This window comes from Emydura macquarii, unplaced genomic scaffold, assembly GCF_026122565.2.
Source record: "Emydura macquarii macquarii isolate MOO-44397 ecotype Brisbane River unplaced genomic scaffold, CSIRO-AGI_Emac_v2 contig_1146, whole genome shotgun sequence".
Taxonomy (NCBI): domain Eukaryota; kingdom Metazoa; phylum Chordata; order Testudines; family Chelidae; genus Emydura; species Emydura macquarii.
Genome location: NW_027131283.1, coordinates 4,963,349 through 4,979,873, shown reverse-complemented (window position 1 = coordinate 4,979,873; position 16,525 = coordinate 4,963,349). Strand labels below are relative to the sequence as shown.

Here is a 16,525-nt window from a genome sequence, read left to right as displayed (position 1 = left end):
CTGAATCACTGTGCCTAAGTGAAACACCTCCTGAAGCATACAGCTCCTGTTATTTCTCCCTCCCCACCCTACCCGGGGGTGAAATAACAGCAGACTCAGAGATTACGGGTGCTGCAACATAACGTCGAAGCCATGAGAACGGGACAGCGGTGGGTGGTCACTGATCACCAAGGGAGGCTGTCGCAGCAGAACCAAGCTGGGGTGGAAGCTCAGCTCAGCTCAGCCCAGCCCAGCACGTGTCCCAGAGCTACGCAAGCGGGACAAGAACGCTCCGCTCCCGTCCCGTCCCGTCCCGTCCCCTTATCTGCCCACGACACTGACCGGAGAAAATCGGCTGGGCAGCGCGGCGGCGTTTTCTTTTCAATGCGCGAAACGCCGGCGCTGAGCGGCTGAGCCCCAGGCGGGTGGACTTTACCCCTGCCCGCCGCGTTCACAGCGCGCTGGGTCCGTGCTCGGGCACCCCCGCCCCGCAGCCAGGCGTGGGCGCGGCGCGCGCACAAATCACATCCCTTTGCTCTGCCCGGCGCCTTCCCGCCTCTGAGCGGAGCGGAGCAGAGCAGAGACGGGTGGGGAGAGCCGGGAGACAGAGCCGCCGCCTGGCCTGGCCTGGCCTGCAGAGATTTATCCGCCCCCTATCCCGAGCCCAGCCGCCGTTCGCACCCCCCTCCCCAGCCTGGCGTCCCCTGCCCGCTACTCACAGCGAGAGCCGGGCGGCCCCCAGAGCCCTCCTCCGCCGGCAGCCACCGCCAGCACGAACCCGCTGCCCGCGACTCAGGCAGCGCAGCCGCTCCTGTCCCAGCCGTCCCGCTAGCGCTCCCCGGGCAGCAGAGCAGAGGCGCCAGCTGAGCTGAGCTGTCTGTGAGCGCAGAGCGCTCTCTGCCCGCCACGCCACGCCCTGCCCTGCCCGCGGAGCTCCCCCCACCTGGCACGGCCTCCTCCCCGTCCCGACCCGTCCCGTCGGGCCCTGCTGAGCAGCGCAGGTGGGGGCCGGGCACCAGAGCAACGCGGGCTGGGGGTGGCGCAGAGCTGGCGAAGCGGGAAGCGGGTGCAAAAAGGCGCCTTCTTGCGGGCTGGGCGGGTCAGAAGGGGCGCAGGTGCCTTAGTGCCCGGGCGGGGGGGGGGGGGGGGGGGGGGGGGGGGGCAAGGGCGCACGGCGCGGGCTGCGTCCTCCTCGCGCACAGCGGGGCACCTCAGCGCAGGGCACCGTGGGAGAGAGGCGGGCAGCGCAGCTTTCACGCTCAGGAGAGTGGTGCGAAGAAGAGGACGGGCGAGACTGAGCGGCGGGCGGCTCAGGAGACCGGGGGGAGAGAGAGGAGGAGGAGGAGCAGCAGGACGGGAGCTCGTGAAGAAGAGGACTGGAAGGGAAGCAAGGAGCCGACCGGCCTGCACCGAGAAAGAGATGGAGGGAGCTGGCGCTGCCGCTGCCGCTGCCGCATGTGTCTGAACAACTGCTGCTGCAGCGCCGATTCCCAGCTACCCCAGGCAAAAAGCCGCCCACAGCAAAACCGACAAACTTTGATGCGGGAAGCGCCTAGAGTTTAAAGAATCCAGTCACGCCATCTACCTCCAACAACAGCCGCACGAAGCCGCTTTGGTCTAAAACAGGGCTTAAAAACGTCAGCGTGGTTTTGTATGAAGTGAATGCCCAGGATTAGGAGGTGGAAGAGGGGTGGAAGTAGATGCACTAAGCCCCATCTTGCTTAGTTAATTGCCATAATAGTTGTTTGCGGATCAGCTATTTTATTTAATTAGCACGCTGCAGGCAAGTTAGGTGGAAAGATCATGCACAGGTCTCAGCGTGTTAGAGTACGGAACAGTAGGACATTAGTGTTATGCCCAGTAGTTTTTTTTTAAATGAACGTATAACATGGAACGATTCTGCATTGATAAAGTGATGGACTAAATAAGCTACTTGGCCTTCAACATCTCTAGCTTCTCTGAATCAAAATATACTTACTAGTCTGTGCACTAAAATATTTTCTAGTTAAAATTCTATTATACAAGCAAATTACTTAATTGCAGATATAGAAATTTGGGCAATGAAGAAACAAAGCTACCTAGCAAGAACTCCAAGCCAAAAGAGGATAAAGGAATCTGCCGAAGTGAATACAGTTCTAAACAAATATATATATATATATATATATATACACACACACACACATACACAGCTTTTCCTTGGGGGGGGGGGGTAGGAAGGGGGAGTCAGCATTTAGAGGATAAATTAATAATTTTGAGACAAAAGAGTGGCTTTCAATAGGCTAAATAAAGCAGACAACTGGGAAAAATGAAGAAATCTTGATAAGACTAAATACAATAAAACCCTCATCAAGATAACTCAAGTATAAAGTTAGGTCTGTACATACTTGTTTTCAGGATGTAGTCCAAGTCATTAGGGCTATGGATATGACTCTGTGCAAAAGTGTAAATCTCACTCAGACTGAATTGATTCAAACATACTGTGTAATAAAGGTTGCTCAAGTACAACCACAACTAACCCAGGCAAGAAAAATGAAATCCACATTTATGTCAAATATACTGCTTAACAACCAATCCACAAATTTATAAATAGCACTGGCTTCAATAAAGATGTCATCTATCAAACTCAAAGCAAACACTCCACTAAATAAATCTTAATTTCTCCCCTGCAGTCACCTTGACACAGATCAAGACTGCATGTGTAAAAACTTATTATTAGGCCAATCAACTGCATTTCTCATAAAAAATTGCTATGTGCAATTATCTTGCATAAGTTCCTAAATACAAATTTGACATGCAGTATTTGAAAATCTAGTTTTAATCTCTTACTGAAGTTTGAATTGGTTTTATATCTAGATAAATAGATGCACATACAAAAGAAAACAGTTGCTTGATTCTGAAATATATGCCCTGCGTAAATTATACTGAAGTAACAGAGCACCACAATTACACACAACACTTAGAAAACACAAAGGCCAGGTTCTTGCCCTGAAGAGCTCATATTTAAATTCAGACAAATATAATATGCAGAACACTGCAAATGCAAGAAGACACAAAAGGCCAAGATTTTTAGAAGTGGCTAGTGATTTTGGGTGCATACTATGACCCTTCCATCCCTAGGATAGGCACCTGAAAATGCCAAGGTCAGGGGAGACTGTAAAAGGAGAGCAGATTCTCCCAGCACTGGTGGGTGACACTGAAGTCAGACTTCCCAGCCAGCCACAAACTGTGTTTCTGATTCCCCACACTGGTTATCACGAAGCCTGTATACAAATACACACAGCCCCCTTTACTGCATTTCAGTCTCTGACTCCCAATCAGCCACTAGATCCAGTAAAGAGACCAGTTATTTCAACTCTACGCTTTTTACCAAAAAGGTTCCCCCTGACCCCAAAGGGTCAGCCACAGTACCAGATCAATATAAGTTTGGATCTTACCCAAAATACCACGCTGCCAGCCAATCCTTTAGTAACGAAAACTAAAGGTTTGTTATAAAAAGAAAGGAACAAATAATAAAAGAAATGTTAAAGGATTAAAGCAATCAGATACGGATATATGGACTTTCAAATCATTTGTATGTATCAGGTTTCTAGAAGAATTGTGGAATTTACAGGCTTGTATAGTCCCTCTGGTATACATCCAGTACCTGGATGGGTCTCAGTCCTTTGTTTCACAGCTTCAGTTGACTTGATCCAGAGGTAGATAGGTGGCTGAAGCTGAACAGGATTGAAGACAAAATGGATTCCAGGCCTCTGCCTTTTACGTCCTCTGGCATTTGCCAAGCTGCTTGTGGAATTTTACAGGAACCAAAATGGAGTCCAGAGTCACATGAGCAAGTCCTGGTGAATCATCAGGTATATCCCTGGCTTCTCCCCCTGAGCCCCTTGCACCTGGGAATGTCTCAATGGGCCATTAAGCAGGCTATTATTCTGCAACCATCCTGTCTGAGGTGTTACCCAGACAGCACAATTTGAAATACTGATATATCAAACATAACCATAACTTCCATTACACATATAACACATGACATAAACACCATCATCTTACTTAGCACATTATAGCCTTTCTAACAGTACCTGACATGGAATATCTCACACCAATTATTGTGATTTTGACATACTGATGTCAAACAATATACTAAATGCCCCCTCACCCCCAATCCAGCCAGCGTGACACATAGCTTGAGACACCACATAGGGTACTAATTTAGCACTGAAAAAGCACTGAGTACCCATCCTCAGAAAATCAGGCCCCTTTAAGGAGTTTCAGTGCATCCACAAATCAAGGCACCCAAAATCAATAGTCATTTTTTAAAATCTGGGTCAAAGACAGCATTAGTGGCAAGAGAACCACAGGAAAGCTGATGTGTTTTTAGGATGGATTTGAGGATGGATTGAGGACCATGCTGCATAAGGAGCAGGAGGACTGTTCCAAGTGTCAAGCATCTTCAAAGTGATGTTTAAAGGTATGTTACCAACAAGAGGAAGATTAGGGAAAGTGTGGGCCCCTTACAGAATGGGGGAGGCAACCTAGTGACAGAGGATGTGTAGAAAGCTGAGGTAGTCAATGCCTTTTTTGCCTCTGTCTTCACAGACAAGGTCAGCTCCCAGACTACTGCACTGGGTGACACAGAATGGGAAGGAGGTGAACATCCTGCAGTGCTGAAGGAACAGGTCCAAGACTATTTAGAAAGATTGGACATACACAAGTCCATGGGGCCGGATGCAATGCACCCGAGGGTGCTGAGGGAGTTGGCTGATGTGATTTCAGAGCCATTAGCTATTATATTTGATAGCTCGTGGCAATTGGGGGAGATCCCTGATGACTGGAAAAAAGCAAATATAATGCCCATCTTCAAGAAAGGGAGGAAAGAGGATCCAAGGAACTATAAACCGGTCAGCCTCACCTCAATCCCTGGAAAAATCATGGAGCAAGTCCTCAAGGAATCCATTTTAAGGCACTCAGAAGAGAGGAAGGTGATCAGGAACAGTCAACATGGATTCACCAAGGGAAAGTCATGCCTGACCAATCTGATTGCTTTCTATGAAGAAGTGACTGGCTTTGTGGATGTGGGGAAAGCGGTGGACGTGATATACCTTGACTTTAGCAAACCTTTTGATACGGTCTCTCACAGTATTCTTATCAGCAAGTTAAAGAAGTATGGGTTGGATGAATGAACTATAAAATGGATAGAGAACTGGCTAGAGCATAGGGCTCAACGGGTAGTGATCAATGGCTCCATGTCTAGCTGGCAGCTGGTGACAAGGGGAGTGCCCCAGGGGTCGGTCCTGGGGCCGGTTTTGTTCAACATCTTCATTAATGATCTGGAGGATGGGGTAGATTGCACCCTCAGAAAGTTTGCATATTACACTAAGCTAGGGGAAGTGGTAGATACCCTGGAAGGTAGGGATAGGATACAGAAGGACCTAAACAAACTGGAGGATTGGGCCAAAAGAAATCTGATGAGGTTCAACAAGGACAAGTGTAGAGTCCTGCACTTAAGAGGGAAGAATCCCATGCACAGTTACAGACTGGGGACCGAAGAGCTAGGCAGCAGTTCTGCAGAAAAGGACCTGGGGGTAACAGTGGATAAGAAGCTGGATCTGAGTCAGCAGTGTGCCCCGGTTGCCAAGAAGGCTAATAGCATATTGGGCTGCATTAGTAGGAGCATTGCCAGCAGATCACGGGAAGTGATAATTCCCCTCTATTCGGCATTGGTGAGGCCGCATTTGGAATATTGTGTCCAGTTTTGGGCCCCCTACTACAAAAAGGATGTGGAGAAGTTGGAGAGAATCCAGCGGAGGGCAACAAAAATGATTAGGGGGCTGGAGCACAAGACTTATGAGGAGAGGCTGAGGGAACTAGGCTTGTTTAGTCTGCAGAAGAGAAAAATGAGGGGAGATTTGATAGGGGGTTCCAGGGAGGATGGAGCTAGGCTGTTCTCAGTGGTGGCAGATGACAGAACAAGGAGCAACGGTCTCAAGTTGCAGGGGGAGGTCTAGGTTGGATATTAGGAAAAAGTTTTTCACTAGGAGGGTGGTGAAGCACTGGAATGGGTTACCTAGGGAGGTGGTGGAATCTCCATCTTTGGAGGTTTTTAAACTGCGGCTTGACAAAGCCCTGGCTGGGATTATTTAGCTGAGGTTAGTCCTGGTTAGTCCTGCTTTGAGCAGGGGGTTGGACTAGATGACCTCCTGAGGTCCCTTCCAACTCTATGATTCTATGTTCTACTGAATAAAAATGCCACTTTCTTAATTAACAGATCTACATTTTGTGCATGTTCAGTCATATCTGTTTATGTTAATGACAAAAATACTCCTGTTTGCAATGCAGAGCCAATGCAGCAAGACCCCAGTTCTGCATAGCACTTACATGTGCTTATCTTGATTTAAGTGGGACTTAAGTACATGCTAAAGTGCTTTGCTGAATCCAGGATTAAGGGATTAAAGGGATGTTCAACTGAGTTGGTTTAATACAACTGACAAACCCTCTTATAGCATGTCCACACTAGGTTTGTTTTTACCAGGTATTAGCTAGCATTGTAGCCAACTGTGGACAAGACAGTTATAGTTTTAACACATTAGCTGGTTGAGGTAAACCCTAGGCTCTGCCCTAAAAGGTAAACAAATAGCATACATAGCTAACATTAAATATTACTTTTACAGTTCTTTAAAATTCACTTATTTGTGGCTTTATCAGTAAAAGGAAATGTAAAAGTAAGTACAAGGAAAATGATTTTAGATTTATGATGCCCCTTTAACTTTATCTTAAACAATTCTAATTATTTAGCAGGAAGCATTTTAATTCAGGACAGCCTGTGGGAAACAGAAAGTATCAGAATGGAGTTCCAGCAGCCACTAGTGAAGTCACAGAAATGGCATTACGTAAATGATAGTGGAATGAGTTAACTACTTCCCCTCTGCTCCCCTCTTTATATAGTGATTGAGATTCAGCTGTTCACCAGCAGTAGTGCTGGGGTTTGTCAGATCTAATCCCTATGTAGAGCCTCTACTGGAGAGTGGAAAAACTGACAAAGGAAGGATGAAAAAAAACCCAATCCACTAAAGCAAGAGCAACATAAATAAAATAAGAAAAAAAATAGCCAGTATAGTGAGGAAAGAATACTAAAAGGAGGAAAAGTGGATAAAGTACAATGCAAAGAGAGAAGGTACCAGAATGATGATGTTTGTGGGGTGAGGAGAAAACATGGAAAAGCTAAATTAAAACTAAATGGAAAAAAACCCAGAAAAGTGGGAAATATAAAGGACAACAACAATTAGAAATCTGTACTAAACAATTAGTTATTTTTACCAACCTCTGTCACAAGCAACATTTATAAATGAAAATTAAAGCAATTTTTTTTCCAGGTTGGTTTATTCTGTGCATTTAGCACAACTTCTGTACCTTCATTTCACGGATTCATTATAGACAGTTTTCCTTGTGATTTGTGTAGGCCATTCACAAAGCAACCAAGGAGAAATATTATGTTGGAGAACTGGAAGGTGTGGTTATAAAAAAAAATCCCAACAAAAATAGCAGGGGGACTTTTGGACAGGTGTTGTATATGATATTTTTAACTAACTATTTTAAATACACTAGATTTCAGGTTGTCAGTGTCCCTTTAAGATATGTAGAAGAAAAAAGCTCTAACTCCAACAATTCAATTATTAGGCAGTTTTATTCAATCCCTGGTAGTTCTCTTCATCACCCTAGTGTCTGGGCACTACTATTTAGTGCACTAATTACTGAAATAGTAATTTCTCTGAACCCTGGAGACAGGCAATGAAGTTATAGTATTTGGGGAACTTATTAACAAAATAGTTATTTTTCTGAGCTACACTTTTAAAAATACATTCTGACAACAATTTTTAATCAACAGTGAAGTGTATAAACTTTCATGTTTTTATGCTCACTGGCTTGTAAGTGTTTCAGTTTTTCTGCTTCCAATATTTCAGAATGTTTTAGGCAAGAAACTCCTATCTCCAACACATCAAAACCTCTCCACTTCCCATAAAATATTTTTCTAAAACAATGATTTTTTTAGCTTATGGAAAAAAGTTATAAAATATGCATTATAGAATGATCTTTCTTGCAACACCACACAGAAGAATATAGGACTTATGGACTGAAATTAGATGTAAATCCCACAGCATATCTGTTTGATTGAGTTTTGGAAGGAAACAATCAGCGAATCTTAAGAAGCCCAAACATGGGTCCAATTTTCTACATTCTGTCCTGAGTGCCAGGCAGAAAGTTCTACAGCTTGGAACACACCAAAAAAGCAGCAAGGAAGAAGGGATCATGCAAAGTCAAAGAAATAGGACTCGGGGAATTTTTAAACTCCACTGAGCTGAGAATGAGTAAGTGTTTCTACAAAGTAAAAAGTTCAGTACACGTGAAGAAATATGGACAAAAATTAAATAGATTCCCTCCTGTTCATGAGTGTTTAGAAGAGGCTGCTGGACGCAAAACAGCAAGCACAGCAGAAAAGACATGCCTATTCTCATCCTCAAAGTAAAGCATTTCCCCATTCTGAAATCCTTATCCCCCATCTTGCCAACAACAGCTTGACTTTTAAAGGCAGACTCTCTAAATCAAATGGAATGTCAAGCTTCAAACTGATTCAATGAATCTGGGGGAAAAATTAACCATATCTTAACCCAAAGAAAATTTTAAAAAAAGAGAGAGAAAGAAAATATGTTTGCCTTACCATGATGATAATCCTTTGTTAAAAAAACACACACACACACACACACACACAAAAGAACAAGCAGACTACAGGATGTGGGATGCAGTCTTGTGTGCGTTAACAAAAAACGACTCCTCTGTGATTCTCTCACAGGTTAATCCCCACCTGGTTTACCCTCTTTCTCCTAGGAGTATCCAATTTAAAAAAAAAAAAGTAATATCTGAACCGAGCTCTTCTGACTGATAAGTCAAGTCACCTGGCAGGCAGAGAAGACATCTACACAAGGAGCTCAATTACAGGTTGTGGTGCTCGGATTTCTAAGGGTTAACTAAGGAGGTGAGTCCTTTAGTAGGTGTAACAACAAAAAGGGCAGAACCTGCTGTAATGAATTAAGAAGACAGAGCTTGTCAGATGCTAGATGCATTAAATTACCATACAAAATACAAGAATGCAGACATGCAATGCAAGGGAAAAACCCACACAATTTTGTTCACATAAACTTGATTAGAAGTTTACTGATCTCCATTTAAGGTACTTATGCCTCTGTTCAGCAAAAGATTGATTCAAACTGACATCCATTTATTTAGCTCCTGAATAAAAACATCAAATACATATTTTTTCATAGTCCAATGGAAAACACCACAAAGTATTAGGATTTAAAAAGCAAAATACAGGAAGCAGAAAGGCTAGAAGAAGGGATTATGCAAAATCAAAGAAATGAGACCTAGAGGAATATTTAAACTCCAGTGAAGTTTAAAGTATCCAGAGATATTCTACTAGAAAAATAACAGTTAAATAATTATTGACTTTAGTAGCTCCTATATTTAAACAATTAAAAAATTAATATTAACTGTCCACATCTGTCTCTCAGAGCTGCCTAACATTGCATGAGATGAGACACACATGCATATACTCTGATCCCTGTAAAGATTGCAGTGAAATATCAGAACCTCTTGATCCTACAAGGGAAAAAAGAATCTGTCTCTGTGTACTTTGTCTACTATAGAAAGAACTACATAAACATCCACCCTGCCAAGCAGGGCAGGGCAGGGCAGGATTAACAAAAACATGGCCCCACAGTATGCCAACATTTTTATGGCTGACCTAGAACAATGCTTCCTCAAAACTCGTCCCCAAGCACCTCTCCTTTACCTACGTTACATTGATGACATTTTCATCATCTAGACCCATGGGAAAGAGTCCCTCAAAGAATTCCACCAGGATTTCAATAATTTCCACCCCACTATCAACCTCAGCCTGGACCAGTCCACACAAGAAATCCACTTCCTGGACACTACAATACAAATAAATGATGGTCACATTAATACCACTCTATACCGAAAACCAACTGACCACAATACATATCTTCATACCTACAGCTTCCACTCTGGACACATTACACGATCCATTGTCTACAGCCAAGCCTTAAAATACAACCAGATTTGCTCCAATCCCTCAGACAGAGAAAAACACCTACAGGATCTCCATAAAACATTCTTAAAACTACAATACCCACCTGGAGAGGTGAAGAAACAAGTTGACAGAGCCAAACAGGTACCCAGAAGTCACCTACTACAGAACAGACCCAACAAAGAAAACAACAGAACACCACTGGCCATTACCTACAGTCCCCAGTTAAAATCTCTCCAACACATCATTAAGGATCTACAACCTATCCTAGCAGATGATCCCTCACTCACTCAAGCTGTGGGAGGCAGACCTATCCTTGCTTACAGACAGCCCCCCAACCTGAAGCAAATACTCACCAGCAACCATACACCCTACAAGAAGGCTAATCCAGGAACCTACCCCTGCAACAAACCCTGTTGCCAGCTTTGCCCACACATTGACTCTAGTGACACCATCACAGGTCCTAACCACATCAGCCACACCATAAGGGGGCTCATTCACCTGCACATCTACTAATGTAATATATGCCATCATGTGCCAGTAATGCCCCTCTGCCATGTACATTGGCCAGACTGGACTGTCACTACGCAAAAGAATAAATGGACACAAATCAGACATAACAAATAACAACATCCATAAACCAGTTGGAGAACACTTCAATCTCCCAGGACACTCTGTCACTGACTTGAAAGTTGCCATACTCCTACAAAAAACTTCAAAAACAGAGTTCAAAGAGAAACTGATGAGCTTGAAATCATCTGCAAACTTGACACAATCAAACTGGGTCTGAATCGGACTTGGAATGGTTTTCTCATTACAACAAGTAATTGCCACTGCTCACACATTCTCACCTCCTAATCAATGGTTGTGAATAGGCCTCAATTACTCTAACTGATTGGACTTTGCTTTCATCCACTTTCCCCATTTTTGTTACTTCCCTTGGATATGCATATATATGCCTCCTATGTGATTTCTATTCCTTACATCTGACGAAGTGGGTTACAGCCCAAGAAAGCTTATGCCTGCAGAAATTAAATTTGGTAGTCTTTAAAGTATTACACAACTCTCATTGTTTTTGCTGTATACAGACTAACACGGCTACCCCTCTGGAAATTTTGTTGAATGCTGAAATTCAGGTTTCATACACCTTAAAACAGAATGATTAAATACATTCCGTCTCCCTCATATTACTATCTACAGGTCTCCCATTCCTCTGCATTTCATGAAATTACATTATCTTGTCTCAAGCTCTTATCTCGAATTAAATAGCAATATCATGTTAGTAAGTCTAGAATTAGAGCAAGAAGTATAATTCAGTCCCATTTTTTTTTTAAATGGCACTTCCTAATACTCTTTAAAGAAAATCACTTTGTATAATTTTTGCAGGTGGGAAGAGAGGAAAATAGGCGTCTCCTAGAGCTGTAAAGCAAAAAATTGTCTGTATAAAGAGTAATTTGTAACTCACTGGAAACTAACTCTTTCAGAGGACCTTATCAAATGCTGTTGTTGACTTATCTCCTCCCTTTCCTTTTAAATTCTTGCTGTCAACGCAGCTCTGTAGTTATCCTGAAAATATCTGACATTTGAGCAGGTCTTACAGCATTTCAGAGGGTTTGTAAGAATCACGTAGAGCCACCAGTTTATTGCCAAAGCATTTAGTAATCAATTTTATGATGATAAAGATAAAGGGATGCAAGCAGAGTTGTCGTTATTGCTGAGTTATCAAATTTAATGTCAATAAAAAATCCAACAAAAAGCTATTAAAAACTGAGTAGGACGGTAAAAAAAATAATGCATACATGAATAAAACTGGACAGTACATATTTTTTCAGTACTGCCAGTTAGACTCTGCGTCTCCTTACCTAAGTACCATGCACTGCTGACATCTACAGAAACACAATACACACACCAAACTCATAACATTTGCACTAGAACATAAAACTTTATGCTGACCTCAGCCATGTGAAGCTCTTACTTTTACAGGTTAATTGTATTATGTGTAATGGAGGGAAATATGAGGTCAGAGTTATTGGTTTGCATTCTAGTGCAAATATTAATTTCTACTTCACATCAGAACTTTCAGTAATGTACAGTAAAAAAAGTATTTATGAATGTTAAAAACTGCCATTACACACACAAAGTTAACACAACAAAGGGCTGGGCACAACTAGGGTTAACTTGTCATATCAGTTTAAAAATGAATATTGTAGGTGAGTGCCTCACCTACGTAGTCTAGCACCTTTATGTGAGTCAGAGGGCTAGAATGGCACAAAGAGGCTCTAAAAGTTTTGGTTCTGGCCGCAGGAGGGATCCCTTGGAACAGGCTCTGTGAAAGACAGTGATAAAAGCAGCCTGGAACTAGTGGGCTGGTTTAAAGCCATCATAGTCTCCTGTGTCTCCTGGTCTTGTAAGAGCATAAAGCCAAAATATAAATTGTAAAGAGAACTGTGGATCAGATTGAGAAGGAATTTCACAAAATCTTACACCAAAGACTGCCTGAATATGTCACATTTGGTTTGGAGGCCAGTCTTGCAGTGTTTGAGATAGAATTAAAGATATTCTTCTTAATGGGTGTTAAAAATATTCACTAGGATGAAAAATGAAAATATTCTGTCAAAAACATGAGTACTTAAAAAAATGAAATTAAGATGTTCTTTTCCTTCATAGCAGTTCTAATTAAGGTTATCAAATATGTACGTAATTTACCTGTAATAAGACAGTTATTTTATTACTATAATGTAACATTTGACTGTAAAATATCTTTTAATATAGGTGTCTCTCAAGTTGGGCAACCAAAAATTAAAGCATTCAAATTAGTGACCACTTCTGGGGAACTACAGACCGGTCAGCCTCACCTCAATCCCTGGAAAGATCATGGAGCAGGTCCTTAAGGAATCCATTTTAAGGCACTTGGAAGAGAGGAAGGTGATCAGGAACAGTCAACACGGATTCACCAAATGCCTGACCAACCTGATTGCTTTCTATGATGAGGTGACTGGCTCTGTGGATGTGGGGAAGGCGGTGGATGTGATATACCTTGACTTTAGCAAAGCTTTTGATACGGTTTCTCACAGTATTCTTATCAGCAAGTTAAAGAAGTATGGGTTGGATGAATGGACTATAAAATGGATAGTGAACTGGCTAGAGCATAGGGCTCAACGAGTGGTGATCAATGGCTCCATGTCTAGCTGGCAACCGGTCACAAGCGGAGTTCCCCAGGGGTCGGTCCTGGGGCCGGTTTTGTTCAACATCTTTATTAATGATCTGGAGGATGGGGTAGATTGCACCCTCAGCAAGTTTGCGGACGACACTAAGCTGGGGGGAGTGGTAGATACCCTGCAAGGTAGGGATAGGATACAGAGTGACCTAAACAAACTGGAGGATTGGGCCAAAAGAAATCTAATGAGGTTCAACAAAGAAAAGTGCAGAGTCCTCCACTTAGGAAGAAAGAATCCCATGCACAGCTATAGACTGGGGACCGACGAGCTGGGCAGCAGCTCTGCAGAAAAGGACCTGGGGGTAACAGTGGATAAAAAGCTGGATATGAGTCAGCAGTGTGCCCTTTGGCAAGAAGGCCAATGGCATATTGGGCTGCATTAGGAGGGGCATTGCTAGCAACGGGAAGTGATTATTCCCCTCTATTCGGCATTGGTGAGGTCGCATTTAGAATATTGTGTCCAGTTTTGGGCCCCCCAATACAAAAAGGATGTGGACAAGTTGGAGAGAGTCCAGCGGAGGGCAACAAAAATGAGTAGGGGGCTGGAGCACAGGACTTATGAGGAGAGGCTGAGGGAACTGGGCTTGTTTAGTCTGCAAAAGAGAAGAGTGAGGGGGGATTTGATAGCGGCCTTTAACTACCTGAAAGGGGGTTCTAGGGAGGATGGGGCTAGGCTGTTCTCGGTGGTGGCAGATGACAGAACAAGGAGCAACGGTCTCAAGTTGCAGGGAGGGAGGTCTAGGTTGGACATTAGGAAAAAGTTTTTTACTAGGAGGGTGGTGAAGCACTGGAATGGGTTACCTAGGGAGGTGGTGGAATCTCCATCCTTAGAGGTTTTTAAGCTGCGGCTTGACAAAGCCCTGGTTGGGATGATATAGCAGAGGTTAGTCCTGCTTTGAGCAGGGGGTTGGACTAGATGACCTCCTGAGGTCCCTTCCAATTCTAATATTCTATGATTCTATGATTCTGAAAATCATTAACTTCTCTGGGCCTCAAAAAGCCCCTTTGTATTTATTGCAACATTTTCTATGAGAATTTTCCATTATGTTGCGGTAAATCCTAGACAATATTAATCTAATCTTGGGATTCGCATTTTTTAACCTTTCTTTGGAAAGAGATCACATGGGAGTACTCCACATGATTAATTTTCTCTGATTGGAGTGAGGTCAGAACTGGTGGACCCTTGAACCCTGATCCACAAAGGTAGGTAGGTAAGTAGGTACCTAAGCCCCCATTTTAGGCTTCACTGCAATCCACAAAACTCCTCCTTAGCTGCTGCTCAAACAGGCATCTAAACAAACTTAGCACCTAAATTTCTGCTGTAAAATTTCCCTGAGCAGTTGGCACCATGCTTCTGCCTCTGGGCATGTGCACAGCTGCTCTCTCTGTGACCAGACACATTGTGAGGAATTGGAGCTATATCTGTACAATATATGAATTCTGATTGATAGCTTGAAGTGGAATTATGAAAATCTGCTGTATGATCTGTGTCTGTATGTCAGCAGATCCACCACTGCTGACAAGCCCAGGACCAAATACACATCAGACAGGGACAATGGCACATACTTAAGGTTAATGATGGCATTTAGACCTCAAAGGTTATGCAAAAACCAAAACAAATATAAATATACACATTTTAAAAAGCTGCATCCTTAGACAAAACAGTTTAGCTGATACCTCTGTAGTGAGAGGAGAAAGAGTAGGAGCAGTGGAAACCTACCCAGGACTAGAACAAAAGAGAGCAGATGACTGGTAGGAGTTTAAATAAACACAAGAATATGGGAGGTAGAGGGGAAGTAGTAACCCCCATGCTGGATAGCGTCCCCCTCTCCCCCCATACCCACCTGCAACCCTCAAGACCCACACTTCCAGCCCCTCCTATGGGGCCACAGCTCATCATGCTGCTGCCACCCCCTGATCCCCGATCACCCCCCAACCCCCTCACTGCATACCATCCCTGGATATTGTATTACTGTGCCTTGTAAACCCTGACCATTGCTTTTTTGTTTTTTGCTTAAACATTTCCTAATAAAACGTTTACATTTGTAGAGCTGGAGACATCAAGGTCACAGAACTGGGTGAGGGTCTCCTGAAGGGAGAGGCCACCCAGCATGTAGCAGCCTCATGGGGAAGGAGGGTCCTTCCCACTTTCCTGACCTTAGACAGCTTAAGGACTCTGGACAAGCCAAGGGACTTGGACCCCAGCCCAAAGAATGCTTTGGAGCAGTGAGAAAACTGAGGCCTGGTCTACAGGGACAGTGGAGGTCAACGTAATGCCACTTACGTCGACCCCCTAAAGTATACATCTCCACTGGCACGTCAGTTCCGCTGACGTAAATCGCAGTAAGATTTGACTTAATAAAACCACTTCCGCAAGTGGCGTAGCACTTAAGTTGAATTCAGTGGGTCGAATGAACATCAGTGTGGGCAAAGCGCAACATAAATCGACGTCATTGGCCTCCGGGAGATATCCCATAATGCTCTGTTCTGACCACTCTGCATATTCGCACTCTGTTGCCCTGTGGCCACGTAAACAGGAAATAGCTTCTCCCTGCAAGCCCTGGGAAATTTTGAATTCCCATTTCCTGTTTGGTCAGTGTGGAGAGAGCTTGCCAGCACAGCTGATCAGGGTGACTGCATGCCCCAAATCTCTTGGATCTCATCGGTTTGCGGGGCGAAGAGTCTGTTCTGGCTCAGCTCAGAGCCAGCAAAAGAAATTTGGATATCTATGAGAAGATATCTTATGGCATGTTGGAAAAGACACAACTGGGACATGCAGCAGTGCCACGTTAAGATCAAAAGAGCAGAGGCTGGCTCATCAGAAAACTAGGGAAGCTAACAGTCATTCTGGCTCCTTGCCCAAAACATGCTACTTTTACGAGGAGTTGTATGCGATTCTTAGTGGAGACCCCACCACTATGCCACCAGCAGCATTGATACCTCTGGGAAATCTGAGTCCAGGATGAATGAGGACGAATTCATGGACGAGGAGGAGGAGAACAGGGGGCAGGCTCCTGAAAGCCAGGAGCTGTTTGCAACACAGGAGCAACCTGCCCAGATGCAGGAAACCGTGACTGACCGGGATGCTGGGGAAAGCACATCTGGTGAGTATGTACTGCAAATTGCATGTCTTTCGTTATATCCCTTGTCCAGAATCTTGTACCAGTGGGAAAAAGTTGTGTGTGTGGCGGTGAGGCTGTGCTTCCTCATACTTGGTGTGCTTAAGCATTGGG

At 43.9% G+C, this 16,525-nt stretch overlaps 1 protein-coding gene across 1 annotated transcript in view; it reads right to left on the bottom strand.

Annotated features, from left to right (window-relative positions):
• CRYBG1 (crystallin beta-gamma domain containing 1) overlaps positions 1-16,525 on the bottom strand; it is a 130,743-nt gene that overhangs the window by 63,886 nt on the left and 50,332 nt on the right. The gene's annotated exons all lie outside the window — the stretch shown is intronic.